Source organism: Capsicum annuum, chromosome 12 (assembly GCF_002878395.1).
Source record: "Capsicum annuum cultivar UCD-10X-F1 chromosome 12, UCD10Xv1.1, whole genome shotgun sequence".
Taxonomy (NCBI): domain Eukaryota; kingdom Viridiplantae; phylum Streptophyta; class Magnoliopsida; order Solanales; family Solanaceae; genus Capsicum; species Capsicum annuum.
The window spans coordinates 23,827,122-23,842,543 of NC_061122.1; the positions used below are offsets into that span (position 1 = coordinate 23,827,122).

General features: G+C 35.8%; 1 non-coding gene across 1 annotated transcript; it reads left to right on the plus strand.

Annotated features, from left to right (window-relative positions):
- The first annotated feature begins 8,722 nt into the window (after window positions 1-8,722).
- On the plus strand, window positions 8,723-8,829 carry LOC124889852. The gene has a single exon (XR_007048766.1). It is a non-coding gene; the product is annotated as a small nucleolar RNA R71 (small nucleolar RNA).
- Window positions 8,830-15,422: the final 6,593 nt, after the last annotated feature.

The window sequence follows — 15,422 nt, forward strand, 5'->3', positions numbered from 1 at the left end:
TATTGCTCCTAAGCATTTTAGTACAAAAATTATCAATTAACTCTGTTCTCCAACACCAATTTATCCTTCTCTTTTCTCCCCATTCTTTCATTTTTTAACTCCTCTTTTAATTAGCTTATTTACTCAAACCGGGTTGAGAGTATTAGTCATTCTTTCCACATACTTCTCTTTTTTCGTACCAATTTCATGTTACGCACCCCTATTATAGCCACCCTTAACTTTACCGAAAAGCCTTCGTTAAGGTGCACATTATCCAACTGGACCAGGGCCAAAACAGGGTCATTGTAACATTTCTATTTACTAACTCCCATTTAACCCAGAATTATCAAACATCAATAACAACTACTTTGGGAGCATTAAATTATTACCTTTTCTCCTTCACATTTACGCTCTTAATCTCTTCTTAGTCTTATGTTCAAACGCTCAGGAGCTTATTTGGATCAAATTACGATTTAGCAAAGAAAGGATAGGGTTGCATAACAGGCTACCAAAGAAAGAGGCTAAAGGATCAACGGGGTTGACTAAGACTATGCACCAAGGTAGGTCTATTTAAGTTAGAAACAAGGCTGTCAAAGAAATGCCTACATCACTTCCTACACCCAACACCCTTTATTTTGCTTTATAGACACACCGGGCAAGTTTTAGTCATTTTTATTCATGTAGAATATACACAAATCCTCACACTCACAGTGTATGCACGGAATCAAACCAAAGTTTCCAATCATGTTCTTTATTGAATTCAAAATTAGGCCAACACATCAAATTTCATTTATCGAGAATAAAAACACTCTTATGCTTATTTATACTCAATTTAACTTCCATTACTGCAAAGATGGCCCATTTCAGACACTCCTCTAAGATAGTGATTAGGTTCTCATAAATTTCTTTACTTCCTACAACCACTCCTTTTAAGACGGTCGTCATCCATCTATCTTAGGGGATGACAACTAACTATGACTGTTTATTCCTAATTACCACAGAGGGCAAAGACAAACGTAACTACTCCAACTGAAACTTGCCAATGAGGGCGAAAGTAACAATAAAATAATACTTTAAACTAACGCAACATGCAATAAATTCAAAAGAGGGCAAATTGCAATCCACAAAGTTACTAACTATTATAAACCAGTGTTCCGAATAGCTAGTACTTGTAAAATTAACATAACAGAAAATAAAATTGTTCAGCCAGAATACGAAGATAAAATAGAATACGAACCCACCACCCCATACTTAAATAAAGAACTATCCCAGTGCTTCCAAATAAGCCTATGGTAGGGTGGAAGTATACTCCCTAGTCAGTCAAACGGGACTATAGCAGTCATATCCTCAGGAGTCCCATCCACATCATCACCATCATCATCAGCTCCATCATCATCAGACTGGTCATCTTCATCTGACTCTATATCTGAATCTCTGTACCTGTGCTTTTCATCAGTTAGTATATCATCATCAACTGGCTCAACAAAATCTGGGCCAATCCTTAACATAGTCCTAGCATGATGCCGAGTGGATAGTCGAGCTCTACAATATGGAGCTCCTCTGGTGTGGCTAATCTTCTTTTCGTCTTCACCATCATCATCCTAAGACCATACAACCTACCCAATACCTCATCAGTCCTCGTCTGTCGCTCTAGCATGGTCAAAATTAGGCCAGCTTCCCCAGATGTACTCCTTGCAGTAGTTATATCCGCAGGGTGAGTGATAACCTCGGGCTTATAATCCAGCTCCTCTTCATCCACCTTGTGCCTTCACAAAAATCTAGTTACCAAAACTCCAAACCCAAAACTGTGCCCCACCTGGGTACGCGCCTTCTTCATCATAGAAAAAATTACATTACCCACATTTATCTCGACATCAAAACACATCAGGGCATAGATCAAACATACCCTATCCCGAGTAACCTCCGTCATATGCTTTCCTTGAATCAAGCATGAATAAATAATACGACCCCATATCCTTGCTTCCTTGTTCATCTGAGTATAAGGAAAGGAAGAGTACAAACCTGTAACACGATGCTTGGTCCAACGAGTTGAGGATCACTAACCACATAACAAATGCCTGATATGCGCATACGGAGGAGAAACAATAAACTGCCTCAAGAAATTTGGGTTTGCTTCTGCTATACCCAACAAATCATTAATATCAACAGCAGTGAATCGAATCACTTTCCCGCGAACCTTCAACAAATGTTCAGGATGACTAGGGTCCCAATTGGCATAGAACTCTCTAACTAAGTGCAAATTGCACTCATTCGGCTGATGGAAGATGAAATTCATATTGATTTCCTTAATTCTCCATACCATGGACAGACATTCTCTCATGAGGCTGGCACGATCAATATATACCTCCGGGATATACTTGACATCCGTATGTTTGGAATACCGCTACTTTCCATCCTTGCGTATAACTTTGAATCCAAATTTGCGAACCTGCCCTCGCTGAAGTGTTGGGGCCCTAGGCACCCTAGTCAGTTGACCCTCAGATAGTCTGCTCTTCTTCCTAACAGCTGCAGAAGGTCCTGCCTTTGTCTTGCCTTTGCCGGGTTATGGTTCAATAATTCCTGTAATATAGAAGATGCACCAAATATTTGAGTATGTTAAACTTGTGACCAGCTAAACTGAGTGTGCATTATGGGTGACTTTGTACCCCACACTTAGTTGTTAGCTAGAACACATGCCTCAAAATCGACGGTACTCAGACTTCCCTTTGTTGACCTTATTATAACATTTAAAGACATCATATTGCTCTTCAGGACACTACAACCTTATTCATTTCCCCAATACACAACATCATCTCATCTACTCACATCTAATCACTCAATAAAAGACTATGAACAAGATATGTTGCTACAGCATCTTGCATAAAGCGAGTATTTTTCTATAGTTCTTACCAAATCAACTAACATCAGGCAGTAAGAGTATATGCACAGTGGACAGTGGGAGCATAATCAACACGGTTTCATTCGAAATGAAATTACCCCCAACTTTCCAAACCTTCTTGCTTCACACATCTAGCTACAATGCCCCTACACTCTCTAACTTCGCAATTAACACATGAAAAACAATTTCCCCAAATACCAACTGCATATAACCATTCTATTATGACATCACAAAATTTATAAGACAATATAGCATAGGAAATGCTAAAATTGATAACTACTAAGATAGAGAAAAGCAAGATTATGCCCCAAAAAGCTAGCTAATATTACAAGACACAAATAGAAAAAAATAAATTTAAATCTTAAAGCACATACCTCAAAGGTTAAAAGAAGGATGAAAATTGGGGAAAATTTTAGAAGATTAGTAGGAGAAAAGAGTGAGAAGGCGACACTTGAGAGGAAATAAGAGGGTTTAGGGTTTTGAGAGGGTATTTATAGAGGGGCGGTCGGGTTAGCTTTAATTCAATTTTTATGCCTGATTTTAACCCCCTCCGTGATGCGGTATTATCGCGTAGACCTACTGGAGAATGCCAATTGCCATTTAACCATCCACCGCGACACGCTAAATTTCACGTTAAGTACTGTAAATTGACAATTGTCAAATCACATTTCTCTGCGTGACGATGGGAATCGCGGATCCCCACTGGAATTTGACAATTGTCAAACTCCCCAGTTCCGCGTCATGCCATTCTTCAAAATCAGATTTTCCTTTGTAATTTTTACTCTTTTCTTACCTGAGAAAATCCCCACTTACTCATATCATTTTTCAAACTTGATTGCTTTCTGCAATTGTGGTAATATCCTTATTTTCACTCTGTAATTTCCTGCAATGTCAAACAAAAACAACAAATATTATAAGTAAAAGTGGGTTGCCTTCCACTCAACGCCTTAGTTTTGGTCATGGAACGACTCATCTTTTTGTATTTTTCTTTTCATTTTGATTTTACAATCTAAAAATTAAAATACCTATTACAATACATGTGTGGGTTGCCTCCCACATAGCGTCTTAGTTTACTTCGTGGCATGACTTAGGTCATCATCATTCATCAGCAAAAGTGATAGATTCCTTGTGCTTATCCGGATGGTCCGCCCAATAATGCTTTACACGTTGTCCATTCACAAGGAACTTCTCGGTCTTCTCTTTATTCCATAACTCCATAGCTCCATGGGGTATTATACGCACCACCTCGAAAGGTCTAGACCATTTCGATCATAATTTACCTGGAAACAACTTAAGCCGTGAATTAAACAACAACACTAGTTGTCCGGGTTTAAATTCCTTAGCTTGAATTTGCTTGTCATGCCATCTTTTGGTCTTCTCCTATAGATCTTGGAATTTTCATAGGCGTGGAGTCTAAAATCATCAAGCTCATTCAGTTGCAATAACCTTCTTTCCTTCGCGGTAGTCATCTCAAAGTTCAGCTTCTTCACCACCCAATATGCTTGGTGTTCCAACTCTACAAGAAGATGACACACCTTACCATACACCAATCGATATGGAGATGTCCCAATAGGTGTCTTGTACACTGTTTGATATGCCCAAAGTGCATCATCTAGCTTCTCCGCCCAATTTTTTCTTTGCCCATTCATGATTTTCTAAAGTATTTGCTTAATCTCCCGATTGGATACCTCTACTTGTCTACTCGTTTGAGGATGGTATGTAGTGTCAACCTTGTGCCTAACACCATACTTAGCAAGAAGATTTTTGAACCAGGTATCGATAAAGTGTGTACCTCCATCACTAATTATTGCTCTTGGCGTACCAAATCTGGAAAATATGTTCTTCTTCACAAACTTCAGCACCACTCTTGCATCATTAGTTGGACTCGCCATAGCTTCCACCCATTTAGAGACATAGTCAACTGCTACAATAATGTACAGATTACCTTTCGAAGGTGGGAATGGGCCCATAAAAGCGATCCCCCAAACATTAAAGACTTCTACTTCTAAAATATTGTTGAGGGGCATCTCATGACGCCTCGATATAGTACCCAACCTTTGACATTGATCACAATTCTTTACAAAAGCCACTGCATCTCTAAACAGAGTCGGACAGAAAAAACCTAATTGCAACACTTTTCTTGTAGTCCTCTCACCTCTATGATGTCCACTATATGAAGATGAATGGAAATCTTGTAACACTTTTAAAAATTCAGCCTCTGGGATACACCTACGAATCACTCCATCTAGACCCTGCTTAAAAAGGTATGGCTCATCCCAAATGTAAGCACGAGAATTATGGAGTAATTTCTTCCTTTGTTGTGTGGTGGCCTCAGGAGGGTACACCTCACAAGCTATCAAGTTCACAATGTCAGCATACCATGGGAAATCAACTGCATCTAATGACAATAACTTCTCATCAGGAAACTCTTCCTTAATACTCAAAAGTCATCCATAATATGGTCTCAATTTTCTAGCTGTGATAAGTGATCAACAACTTGATTTTCAGCTCCCTTTATATCTCATACCTCAAGATCAAATTCTTGAAGTAGAAGAATCAACCTAATTAGTCATGGCTTCGCATCCTTTTTGTTCACAAGATACTTAATGGTAGCATGGTCTATATGAACAATGACCTTGGTACCAACTAAGTAAGATCAAAACTTGTCGAATGCATATACCACAGCCAACATCTCTTTTTCTGTAACTGTGTAGTTAACTTAAGCATTATTCAGAACGTTGCTAGCATAGTAGATCGATCGAAATACCTTCTCCTTTCTCTGACCCAACACTGCTCCTACTGCAATGTCACTAGCATCACACATCAGCTTAAAAGGTAACTCCCAATCTGGTACGATCAAAATAAGTGCTTCCGTCAACTTCATCTTAAGCTTTTCAAAATCTTCATGACAATCATCCCTGAACTCGAACTTGGCTTATTTTTCTAATAATTTGCACATGGGACTTGTAATATTTGAGAAATCTTGAATGAATCATCTATAGAACCCAGCATGTCCCAAAAAACTCCGCACTCCTTTGACTGTGACTGGATGAGGCAACTTTTTAATCACTTCCACTTTTGCTTTGTCCACTTCCAGCCCTTTGCATGACACTTTATGGCCGAAGACAATTCCTTCCTAAACCATAAAATGACATTTTTCCCAATCCAACATCAAGTTTATTTCTTCGCATCGAGCTAGAACTTTGTTGAGATTTTGTAAACACTTTTCAAATGAATTACCATACGCAAACAAATCATCTATGAATACCTCCACAAATTCTTCCACCATGTCTGAAAATATCACCATCATACACATCTAAAATGTAGCAGGTGCATTGCATAAGCCGAAAGACATGCGTCTAAACGCATATGTACTATATAGATAAGTAAACATGGTCTTCTCTTGGTCTTCCAGTGCTATGCTTATCTAATTGTAGCCAGAGTACCCATCTGAAAAACAATAATACTCTTGCCCCGCCAATCTATCTAGCATTTGATCAATAAAGAGAATTGGATAGTGATCTTTACGAGTTGCTTCATTCAACATTCAATAATCTATACATATTCTCCAACCGGTCTCTGTACGTATGGGAACTAACTCATTATCATCATTGGTCACTACTGTCATTCCTCCCTTCTTAGGTACATAGTGCATTGAACTCACCCATTTACTATTAAAAATTGGGTAAACAATACCACTATCTAACCACTTGATAATTTTTTTCCTGACCACCTCTTTCATCACAGGATTCAACCTTCATTGTTACTGCACTCTAGGTCTATACCCCTCTTTCATGTAAATATTATGCATGCAAAATACTGGATTGATTCCTAAAATGTCAGATATCTGCCAGTCAATCGCCTTTCTTCTCCTCTTGAGAACCGCCACAGCTTCCTTTACCTGTACATATGATAATCCTACAGACAAAATAACAGGCAAGGTATCTTGATCACCAACAAAAATATATTGTAAGTGAGGAGAAAGAACCTTAAGCTCCAAGTTAGGAGCTTCTTCGACTAAAGGCCTGGTTGGTGCACCAATTGGTCTATTTAAAGGCTTAATCAACACTTTATTTGTCTCAATTACGGCCAAATTCATAACCTGGACCAATTCCAATGTTTTCACGTCTCCATACAAATCATAATCCATCAAAGCTTTCTCTAATGGATCATTAGACAAAAGAAACTGTCAATCCAGAGAAAGATCAACAACCGATATAGAAGATAACTCCTTATATATGGCTGGCAATTTTAATACTCTGTACACATAAAAAACCACTACTTTATCGTGTTCTTGCATTGTCATTTTTCCAGCTTCCACATCAATGAGTGACTGTCCTATTGCTAAGAAGGGTCATCCCAAAATAAATGAAACAACTGGATCAGCCTCAAAGTCAAGAATCACAAAATCCACCGGAAAGATTAAAAATCCCACTTGCACCAACACATCTTCAATAATATCATCTGGTCTAGCAAGTGATCTATCTGCCAACTGCAACACAATAGTCATGGGTTTGGGACTACCAAGACCCATCTTCCGGTACCATAATGTTGGCATGAGATTTATGCTAGTACCCAAGTCACACAATCCACGTGCACAAATAGTCTGACCAAGGGTAATATGCAAGGTAAAACTACCCGAATCCTTTAACTTTATGGGCAGTTTGTTTTGAATTTTAGATGTGCACTCTTGAGTAAGTGCAACTATAGCATATTCAGTCAACCGATTATTATTTGCAATAATATCCTTTAAGTATTTAGCATATTTTGGCACACTCTGCAGAATGTCAACAAGAGAAAGGTTTACTTAAACTTTTTTTAGAAGATCTAGAAACTTCTTAAAACTGGCTTCCTCTTGATATTTCTTTGCCCTTTGAGGAAAGGGTAAGGGGATAGTCTTCTTCTCCACATGTATCTCTTCACCTGCCTCTTTTTCATTGAATTCCACTTCTGCATTCTCTCACAAACTGTCATCAATGGCTGCAGGATTATCCTGCTCCTAAACCATATCCTTAGTTTGCTGCCCACTCCTTATTGTAACTGTATTCACCTATTTAGGATTAGCCTCAGTATCACTAGGCAATGCTCCTTGTGGCCTTGTATTTTGTAATCCTGTAATTTGACCCAACTGTAGCTCCAGATTTCTTGTGAGCAATTGTTGACTCTTCAACTCAGCTACAAACTGTGTTTGTTGAGCCTTTATGTCTACTGCAAACTGTGTTTGTTGATCTATAAACTTCTTAATCAACTCCTCGACATTACTATTTTGAGCAGTTGCCTAATTATTTTGAACTGGTTGTGGATTTGATTGCACTGGTCCCTTATACTGATTTATATTCTGTGCCTAATTTCTACCCCATGAGAAATTAGGGTGGTTCCTCCAATTTGGATTATACGTACTACCAAAATTCTATTGACCCTGGTGATTTGCATTCCCCACATAGTTGACTGAATCTAGATTAACATAATATGCATCTGCTTTATTCTTGCCCTTCTGCAAACTTCACACCACGAATATACATGTTAAACTGCATTTGCTGTGGCTACTGGTTGTGTTGCACCCAACTTTAAGTTGTTGAGCTGAGTAGTTATATTATTCTACATTGCTGCAATCTGTGCTTGTAATGCAGTAAACTGATCAACCTCCAAAACCCTGCAACCTTCTAGGGAGCACTCCTTGAGTCTACATGCCAATTAGGATTCCCTTATGCAATTTGATTCAGCAAGGTATACAGTTCTTCATATGTTTTCTTCAAAGCTTGGCCCCCTACTGCTGAATCCAAGAGGATCTTCGTATTAGACTCAAGGCCTTCTATAAATGTGTACACCAAAACATCATTCGATTGATGGTGATAAAGATAATTTTTGAGCATGCCCTTGAATCTCTCCCAATCTTGGTAGAGATTTTCTCCATCTTTCTGTCTAAAACTCAATATCTCACTCCTTAATCGTGCAGTCTTTTGGGATGGAAAGAATCAAATAAGTAACTTTCAAGCATAATCTTTGCATGAAGTGATGCAGTGATGTGGTTCAACATGTAACCATCTCTTTGCTTCCTCCATTAGAGAAAAGGGTAAGAGTGTCAATCTGACATAATCAGCATTCATATTTTTAGGAATATATGTTTTGCTTATTTCCAGGAAGGTCTGTAAATGCTGGTGCTGATCCTTGTGTGAAAGTCCATGAAATTCCCCCGCAGATTTCAATAATTGCACCATATTTTGTTTTAATTCCCATCGACTTCCTTGTTCAGGATTTCGAATGCTGTTAGTCACATGGTTTGTAAGTGGGATTGCCACCTCATAAACAGGTCTTGCGACTGGTTGAACAGGAATAATTGGAATAACAGAAGCTGGAATAACAGAAGCTAGAATATTTCCAACATTTGTATCAGCAACAATAGGATCTCGTATTTCAGCCATCTGTCCTTGTTGAATGCAATATTGAGCTCTTCGCCTCTGATGAGAAATTACTTCTGGTTCAGCAAAGGGTTCTACTAACTCTTTATCCCTAGCCAGTCTAATGTTCAGCTAAACCTGCAAAAATTCAGCCGCTAAGAACAAGTTGTTAGCACTTAAACTTATTATCAAAAACCAAAAAATTAAGCAATTTACTAATTCTATTTGATCCCCGGCAGCAACGCCAAAAACTTATTGCGTATCTACACACATGCAAGTGTACGCGATCGTGTAAGTAATATAATGACTTAGACAGTCAGATATCGTTCCCACGAGGATCAATAAACTAGAAATTTATTCAATCTTTAGTTTAAAACAATTGGGTATTAAGTGCTTGATGGTATCAAGATGATTTTGATTTTATAAATAAATTGTAAATTACTAAACAAGAAATAATTAGTGACAAATAAAGCAAAACAAGAAACTGTTGTAATCAATAGTGAGGATGATTCCAGGGTTGAGATATTTTGAACAATCATACAATTCTTTATTCTTATCATATTCTAATTGGTTATCAGGTTGATGGTTCGCAAGGTTTATGAAACGATCTTGGTCTCCCAACCTCAAATCTTTAATCTATTAAATGTTGTAGCTACAACTCCCGTAGAGATACAACAATTCTTCTAGATTCATGAAGTTGTCTTCTTGCAAGTGAACTAAGCAAGGTTTCTAGGTATATCTCTATCCTAGATGCTAATTCAAATCTCTTATTTCATAAAAGAATAAGAACCTTTCTCCCTAATTTCTTTGTTCTATCCTATAACTCTCCTCCCGGATGCACATAGAAATATAGATTTATTCTAATAGTGGTCAATCATTAAAATAGTAGGCTCAAGAAATTAAGAACAACACAGATGATAATCCAAAAATGAAACTATGAATAAGAATATGAAAGAGTAATCATGTTCTTAGCCTCAACTCCAGAAATAGGGTGTTTAGCTACTCATGTTTGAATTTATCATCCAAAATAAGTAATAAATCATACCCAAAACAAATCTTAAAGTCAAGAAAGTTAAAGGAATGTCTAATAACCCTAAAAGATAGAAATTTCTACTTTTCCGTCACTGCTCTGCTTGCCAAAAGTACCCAAAATTATCTTGGATTTTTTCTTTTATAGCTGGGACAAAACACTTAAAATATTTCCGATTCTTCTACCCGACGCGTAGCGCCATGCCTTCAATTGCTATTTTCTATTAAAATCTAGGCAATCGTGGAGCTCAAGTATTCCTTGACAATTGTAAAATGTACCCTCACCGTGATGCACCACTATCACGGTGAGCCACTGGATTGGAACAATTATGAAATATTTATCCTCCATGACGCGCTAATCTTTCAGGTCGTAAAATCTGATAAATGGAACTGCTCCACGATGTGGTGATTTCACGGACCTTCACTGGAATTTGACCATTGCTATTTTGTTGGTCAGCGTGACGCGGAGTATCTTCAAATAAGGATTCCTACTTTCTAGCTTCTGTATTTTAGCTTTATTTCACTCTATTGCATTCCTTCAATCCTTCCATATCATTGTTGTATCCAAATACGCACAATTCTTCATGATTTTTTAACCTGAAAGTACTAATCATATCCATTAGGCATGAAACGGAATAAAAGCTGAATTATACTTAAGAATATACAAAAGTTCTTGAACTAAGTCTAAATCTTGGTGAATATTGGTGCTTTGAGCATACAAATATGCCCAAGATCATTAACTATATTGAGGATATGAAGGATTTTCTCGCAGAAAGTAGAACTATAAGAGTCAATCATAACTACTTTTAATTCACAACTAGATATTTTTTCGTTAAAAGATAATATGGGTTAAGTTAAGATATTTCTCCTGTTAAGACAACATTATCACATTATAGAAAATAGAATATCCCTGTTTAGTGTTATGTTAACATCTTGCTATCCACTCTTTGGTATTATTTAAGTCTTTTGTTGTAATACGGGCACTTTACAAATATGGAATTGCTTGTCTTGTACTTCCTATTTCCTCAGGTGATTTGCTTAGAATTGATTTGAATAAGCATCGTCCAAATGTTACTAGCATAAATGGTACAAGAGTAGCCAGACTACGCAAGATAGATATGGAAAGCATGTGAATGACTTAGAAAAGAAATTGGGTGACTCAGATTTGGATATTGTCCCCTTAAAGAACTACTTGAACGCCCAATACTATGGAGAGATGGTATTGGTTCACTTCCTCATAAATTCAAAATTATCTTTGATACTGTGCTCTTTATTATATTAAGTTATTTACCCCTTCACTGGTTTATCAAAATTTCTTTCTCATATTTGAGATGCTCTCAGATTTCATATTGGTTTCACTTCAAGTACAAGGCGGTCGAGGCCAGCACATATACAAGAAATGGTGATCATCGTGTTCCTTTATACTAAGCATCTTTTTTTTCATTTAATGGTTCTTCTGATTGTGTTTGTTGTATGTTATAATCAAGGAAACCTTAGGCAATCCATTATGGAACTAAAAAAGTCTCTGGTTGTTTCAATCAACGCAATATTGAATTGGTGATCTTGTAATCATATATCAGGTGAATTATTGCTTAACATCTAGTTCTCCATAGAGCCTCTATGGCACAATGAATGAAATAATAAAGTTATGGGCTTATCCCCCACTATATAAAAGTATACAATTCATTTCCTCACGAGAATAGAATTTTACTAATTTGTGTGTGCGATAATTATAAATTCATCTCTTAATTGTATTTGTATACCAAACGGCTGCTTAATTTGAAGAACTTGGATAATCTCTTGATCTTTTTAAAGGTATGAAATGCAACTTCACTTACACCTGGAGAGTGTTCGAAGATCAATTGAGGAGAAAGGCATTGTTATAGCCAATATGATGCATACAGAAGATAAAGTGATTCATATCGAGACTTCATCTACAAATGTCAATGTATATGTTCTATTAGTTTAGTATAACAATCTATTTTATCAAATTGTATAAGATTAAGAGTTTATATATTTTGCATCCTAATTTTGTTTACGTTAGGTGTTATTATTTAAAACAGATCAAACTCTAATCTTCCTACAAGAACAATATAACCTTACCAGTTCATCGTAAGCATAAGCTAACCACTTGAAAAGCGCACTACAAAATGTTACTTTTGTTGCCTTTTCTATTCAACAACCCACCAGTAGCGGAGATTAATTCTGTCACCTTTTAAATTAATTAAGTTCTGCATATTTATCAACCCCTTATTAGAGGTGGGCCTACCGACACCTATCAAAGACTTCGACTTTCAAAAAATAATATTCACAATACTTGATTCTTTTCTACCAAAAGGTATCATTCTTCAAAGCTACAGTTTAATTACCTGGACACAGATCATTATAATTATTTCTTTATTTAATCATTAAGCTTCTTCTTCATCTCAGGTGAGCTTTGAATCTGTTATTACTATTTTGCAAGTTCATATTTTTCAGTTGGAATCTTCAAGGGAACTTTACTTATATCGTGAGAACATGTGTGAGTGTTGTATTAGTAACTTGCATCATCTCTCTTCCTCCAAGAGGTGGTAGTAAGGCCCTGCGTACATTTTACCTTTCCCATACCCCACTTTGTGGGATTTCACTGGATGTGTTGTTGGTGATAAACACTATGTTTGTTGGTGATAAACACTATGTCTTTTAGTGGATATTTTTAACATATGACTATGTCTTTCTGAACTTTCGTGGATGAAATTGAAAATAAGTAGATAAAAGTTATCTCAACTTTGCTCAAGCGATAAATATTTTGGATCATGATTCTTTTAGTGGGTAAATAATCGATAAAAGGGATCAAGAGAGTATACTATATATTAAGATGTGAAATTTGAATTTTCATTTGATTATTTTGTGGGTTTTTTTCCTTCAGATCATGGTCCTTATGAACTATACAAAATTCATTGATCATTGACCTCTTTGGTAAAAAATAATTTTATCCCCTTGATCAGAATTAATGATGTTGTGAGAAGGATCTTAAGAGTCAAATTCACCTTGGGCCTTTTTAGAATCCTTTGGCTAATTATAGATTAGTTAAACACGTCGGAATCCAGGTCAATCTGATGCACAAAGTATCTCGTATTTTTTATAAATGCACAAAGTATCGTGTTGTTTTGAGAAAATGCTTGATTCATTGAATTTTGAAACAAAATGAGTAAAAAGCAGCCAGATGCACCAGGTATCTAGTGTTTTTTGTAAATACATAAAGCATCATATTGTTTTGAAAAAATGCTCGATTCACTCAATTCTGAAATAAAATAAGAAAGAGGCAGTCTGATGCATTAGTAGAGGCGGAGATAGGATTTGAAGTATGAGGATTCTTAAGTAAAAAAGCATAAAAAATCAAGGAAAAAAACATATGTTGCTGGGGTTCAAACCCACTTTGTGGGCCAAAGATGCCTTAAAATAGGGAAAAGAACACCACATAACTTTTTTAAAAAGAAATGGACAATAATGACCCACGTTTCCCGTTTGGGACAAAAGTAATACTTCGGTTGTTTTAAATACCATTTATTATCCCTTTATTTTAATAAGCCACAAATGCCCTTTATTTTAATAAGTCACACGCTAAAGGATAAAAAAGCCACACGCGCCTTTTGCAGTTGTTCTTTTCCCAAAAAAAAAATAAAATAATTTGTACCTACAGTTCACACTAAAGGATAAATGTTTGCAGTTATCCTTTTCCCAAAAAAAAAAGAAATAACTGATACCTACAGTTCCCTTACCTTTTTTGACTGTTCTTTTCGATTAGGTTTTCCGACATTTGTAGTTATGAAAATCAAGAAAAAAGTTAATATTGATATGAAATTAGTTGGTAAAGGTATAAGATATGATCCTAATTTCGTTGGTACTAATGATGATTTTGAAGATTTAACAAATCACGATGTTCGATTGAAGGATTTGAAGAATGTTCATGCTAGTCCTAGTCGAATTACTAGGTCTCAAGGTAAATTAGTAGGTGATCCATCAATGATGAAACAAAAAAAATTAGCTAAAAAAAGGTACATACAGATGTGAGTGATGATTCAGATCTTATTGTTATTCAGAAAAAAATAAAAAAAATAGTGATTCAAAAAATGATGAAGATGATGGTAAGTCATCTAAAGAAAAAAAGAAGATAAGTGTGAATGATGAAGGAGATGCTCTTGTTCCTCCCAAAAAAATGAAAAAAAAAGGAATCGATCAAATGATGGAGAAAATGATGCTCAATCATCCAAAAAAAAGTAAAAAAGTTCCTTGGAAGAGAAAAATACCCAAATTAACTGATTTTGAGGTACATTGTTTGTGCTTTGTATGTATTAATTATGTCTGATAGATGTTCACTTGTTGTGTAGAATTTGTGTATGCTTGAAATATGTGTGTTGTTGATGTATATAATATGTGTCAGTGTTGTATATGAAATATATTGGGTAGTGATTTTTGTGAAATTTAGTGTACATTGACTGTATAACTATTTGTGTTTCAAGATTGTATAAGAACTGTGTATAGTTTGAATATTTATATTGTAACTGTGTAAAATTAGCAACACTGTTGTAATATGAGTAAAATTAGTGTACATTGAATGTATAACTATTTGTGTATCAGGATTGTATAGGAACTGTGTATAGTTTGAATATTTATACTGTATGAGTACAATTAGTGTACATTAACTGTATAACTATTTGTGTATCAGGATTGTAAAAGAATTATGTATAGTTTAAATATTTATATTGTAACTGTGTAAAATTAGCAACACCATTGTAATATGAGTAAAATTAGTGTACATTGAATGTATAACTATTTGTGTATCAGAATTGTATAGGAACTGTGTATAGTTTGAATAGTTATACTGTATGAGTACAATTAGTGTACATTGACTGTATAACTATTTGTGTATCAGGATTGTATAAGAACTGTGTATAGTTTGAATATTTATATTGTAACTGTGTAAAATTAGCAACACTATTGTAATATGAGTAAAATTAGTGTACATTGATTGTATAACTATTTGTGTATCAGGATTGTATAGGAACTGTGTATAGTTTGAATATTTATACTGTCTGAGTATAATTAGTGTACATTGACTATATAACTATTTGTGT